This window comes from Nipponia nippon, unplaced genomic scaffold (genome assembly GCF_047370975.1).
Source record: "Nipponia nippon isolate SJK-2023a ecotype South Korea unplaced genomic scaffold, ASM4737097v1 scaffold_22, whole genome shotgun sequence".
NCBI lineage: Eukaryota > Metazoa > Chordata > Aves > Pelecaniformes > Threskiornithidae > Nipponia > Nipponia nippon.
In genome coordinates this window covers 5933241-5937978 of record NW_028262339.1, presented here as the reverse complement: position 1 = coordinate 5937978, position 4738 = coordinate 5933241, and positions in this window count along the sequence as shown.

Genomic DNA, 4738 nt, shown 5'->3' with positions numbered 1-4738 from the left:
TCCTTCTGGCTGCTGTTGTGCAGCAATTTTTATCCCTTCTTAAATATGTTATCACAGAGGTGCTACCACCATCGCTGATTGGCTCAGCTTTGGCCCATCTTGGAGCTGCTTGGAACTGGCTCTGTCTGACATGGGGGCAACTTCTGGCATTTTCTCACTAAAAGCAACCCCTGCAGCCCCCCCTGCTACCAAAACCTTGCCATGTAAACCCAATACACCAAGTAATCTATCACAGGAAGTAGCCATGATTTAAAGCTAACAACGAACATTAAAGGCACTGATACAAAAATTCACAGATGCTTCTCCTCACAGTCCGAATCTCCCCAAGGGAGAAACAGAGTATTCAGAGAGTCCCTGAAATGAAACTCAATAGCAACAAAGCTACTATTAAGCAGGTATCCTTTATTGCAGCGCTGGGCAGCACTGGGGATTCTCCACCATAAGTGCTCCAACGAGTTAATGAATTTTCAGAGAATATATACTATACAATCATACATATTCATAGGATTTCCAAGAATTCATTTACATAAACATGATATTTCCAGGGACTTATTAACATATGCAAATGTCCGATCTGCATGCGCAGTTGTCTCCCGTGGTGGTCTTCAAGTGGTCTTTGGGGGTCTTCGGATGAAGGCTCGTAGTCTTCACTGTGCTCGCTGATTGATCCTTGCTTCTGTGCAAACTCAGTCCTGGGATCACATAAACGGTGTCCTTCAAGGCTATTGTTGTCATTCTTCTGTGTCTTCCTATCTTCATGGTTCTGTGCATCTGTTCTCCCAAGGCTGAGTTGTCGGTAACGAGATTATCCCGGAGCCCCCCTTATCTTATAACTGTTCTTCTAGCTACTCCCTAAATCACATCAAACCGTAAGGTATTCACAACATCCTTAAATCACACCAGGGTGTCTTCTGATCTAATTAAGTGACTAAGGTATTTACAACATCTTCCTTGCTCTTGTGGTTTTTAACCCTTTCAGCACCTCAGCCTGACTAGGAAATCTATATGCAATGCAACATCATTTTTGTTATTCAGGTTTCATGCATATACCTTTAAAGTGACAGAGATGTTTATATGTTCTTTGAGCAGACTCTGTACTCTCTAAAGAAGTGTTGAGTTTTGCTTTTATTTACGCTCACTGAAAGTAATGCACAAGGTTCCCTGTCCCAAATTATGAGAAGTGATTTACCTCAACTCTCCCCTCTGTGATTTTCCTTTTCTAGAAAGGCTTTTCTTCCCTATGTGGAAATAAAGGCTCATATAAATGGGAAGCATGAAGTTTTAGTCCTGTTCCTGTAGAAACGTGTGCCCACACATATCTTTCTGCAAGGTGAATGCCTCAGTCCTGCAACCACTCCTGCTGCGAGCAGACCCCTCTACTGATGTGTCAGTTGTGCAAGCCCAACTGCTGGATGCGAGAAAGGCAGCTCACCACGAGAACCCCTCACAAGTCCTTGTATCTGTACAAAGATTAGGGCACCCCCGTTCCTAGTTCCTGTACCCAGCAAAGGGATGCCCTGGGGCAAGGGAGAAGGCCTCAGGGGAAGCAGCTCCCCACCCCCAGTTACATAACAGGTCAAGGGAAAGGAGGGAAGGGAGCAGGGGCATGGGGGGCTATTGATACAAAGATCGGTGTTCTCCGAACCCCCTTGCTTTCTGACTTTCCTCACCAAAGTGGGAAGCTAGGTGCGGCTGCGTAAGGAAACTGACGTAATGAAACTCAATAACAACAGTGTTATTAAGCAGGCATTTTATTGCAGCGCTGGCCAGCACTGGGGATTCTCCACCATGAGTGCTCCACCGATTTGGTAGACTTTCAGAGATTATATACTATAAAGTCATACATATTCACAGGATTTCCGAGAATTCATTTACATAAACATGAGATTTCCTGGAACTTATTAATATATACAAATGTCCGATCCACATACGCAGTCATCTTCCTTGGTGATCTTTGGGTGGTCGTTGGGGTCTTCAGATGAAGGCTCGTAGTCTTCTTCACTGTGTTCTCTGACTGACCTTTGCTTCAGTTCTGGGACCATGTCCTTCAAGTCTGTTGTTGTCATCCCCTTGCAACTTCCTTATCTTCCGTGCATTTGTTCTCCCAAGGCCGAGCTGTCTGAGATGGTGTCCTGGTTTCAGCTGGGACAGAGCTAATTTTCTTCTTAGTAGCTGGTATAGTGCTGTGTTTTGAGTTTAGGATGAGAATAATGCTGATAACACACTGATGTTTTGGTTCTTGCTAAGTAGTGCTAAGCTGTTGCTAAATAGTCGCTAAGTAGTGCTTACACTGGTCAAGAACTTTTCAGCTTCCCATGCTCTGGCGGGTGCACGGGGAGCTGGGAGGGAGCACAGCCAGGGGTGCTGACCCAGACTGGCCAAAGGGCTATTCCATACCATATGACGTCATGCTCAGTATATAAAGCTGGGGGGAAGAAGAAGGAAGGGGGGGGGGGACATTCGGCGTGATGGCGTTTGTCTTCCCAAGTAACTGTTATGCGTGATGGAGCTCTGCTTTCCTGGAGATGGCTGAACACCTGCCTGCCGATGGGAAGCAGTGAATGAATTCCTTGTTTTGCTTGGTTTGCGTGTGCAGTTTTTGCTTTACCTATTTAACTGTTCTATTTTTATTTTACTTCAGTTATTAAACTGTTCTTATCTCAACCTACAAGTTTTCTCCCTTTTACCCTTCCGATTCTCTCCCCCATCCCATTGTGGGGGAGTGAGCGAGCGGCTGTGTGGTGCTTAGTTGCTAGCTGGGGTTAAACCAGGACAGATGGGATTATCCCGGAGCCCCCTTATCTTACAACCATTCTAACTACTCTCTAAATCACAAAGGCCTTTCTTTTGTTTAGTTAAGTGACTAAGATATTTACAGTATCCTCCTTGCCCATAGGCTTTAATTCTTTCAGGAGGCATTTTGATGCAGTGGCTTTGTCTATCTTGGCTTTAACCCTTTCACTATCACCACCCTTATCTTACTGCCTCAGGCCAAGCCCAGCCCAACTGCCTCTCCTAGGACATAGGGCTGTCCTAAGGAAGGGCTGCAGCCCCCAGCTGCGGTGTACCAGTCTACCCCCACACCTCACAGAGCAGCGCAGCAAAATGATGTCACTACCAGTTGACAACAACACGTGCAAGGTAGTGCCACTGTTGCCCTAAAAAGCAGGGTTCTTTTACCCGGTGCGCAAAAAAGACGAATAACACACAGAGTCGAGATATTTGTTTGTTTCATGTCTGCGCAGAGATGGGTGCTAGGTGGTAACTCCACAAAGCTAGCACACCTTGGTTAACATGCAGGGACATTTTATACATTCTGAGTAGCTGTTATCAGTGTTTTTACAATTCCACTTATTCATCCTTGCTTCTATTGGTTCTCACAAGCCTCGTCTCTACTTAAAGGTACAGTGTGTTTTAAATGTACAGAGCATGCTCAGTGGATAGAGGTCTTTGCTTGGGCCGGGGGCTTCATTGCTGAAGGTGTGTTTTTTACTATGCTAATTAGGATAGTTCACTTATGATTCAAGTGATTCTCACTTCGGCTTTATCAGTGGCCTTGTTTTCTCATGCTTATCTTGGTATTTTCTTGCTAGACTGTTTTGTGGTGTCCTTCTGTTTCTTCTCTCAGGCCAGGTCTTGTTAACTGTTTACAGAGGTTGATTAACGTCCTCTGCCTTAACATCCTTTGTCTTATTTCTCCCATATCTCCAACACCAAGGCAGTCACAGGCTTAGTCCTATCCACGCTCAGGGTAGGCACTCCAGCCAAGTTCCACCACCACAGAGGCAGCTGGGGAGCCAGAGGCGAGGCAGAGCAGATATGCAAGGGAATGAGCTCATGATGCAGCTCCTGGGTAGAGCCACAGCAAACAATGTTTTTCTAAGACATTGTTTACATTAAACATTGTGAGCAGCTGATAACCACAGGTGGTTGAGAGTCAAATAATTGGCAGCTGTGAGTTAAAGACAGACAGCATATTTCACTACATACACGAACATCCCCTACCCAGACAGAGTAGTGTTGGACTGGTACAGCTTCCTTGGTTTGATCCTACCTGAGGCAGGGTACCAAGACCTGTTCTACACTGCATTTGATCTTTGTCCTCAGAAGCAGGCATAAGCCTGTATGAATCAAGACCAAGCATAAGTATGATTCCACACTATTTTTTCTATTAGGATGATGGCTCCAGAATTGGGTAGGAAACATCTAGGCCACACTGCTCCAATCTCTACAGCTTTAGCAGTCAAATGATATTGGTCCATACAGTATTTATGGCAGGTCACTGTGAAAATAGAATAGTTAACACCTCATAGGCCTCACTAGTTAAGAAATATTTGCAGCATGACCTAACAGTCTCACCAAGTCAGCACAACTTATGTAACAAAGGAGTGAATTGTTGGTAAAATGGTACTGTCTAGAACTTCTTTATCTGACTGTCTGGAACCTTCCTATCTGAAGTAACGCATGTTACCACTCTTTGTTGTGATTTACTGTAGTCCAGCTTATCTGACATGGTTTGGTGAAAGAACAAGTTGTATAACCTAAAAGGCATATAAACTGTAACTGTCCGTGTTCTCTCCTATAGCAGTGAACTGCTTTTCTGTTCTGACCTGATCAAAACTGCATTCCAGTTATTCCACAACATCACTTACCTCTCTCTGGCACCATATCACCTTTACAGTATCAGTGATATTGTAGACTGTATTCAAACAAGTTATACTGAGGCACTATTAAAAAA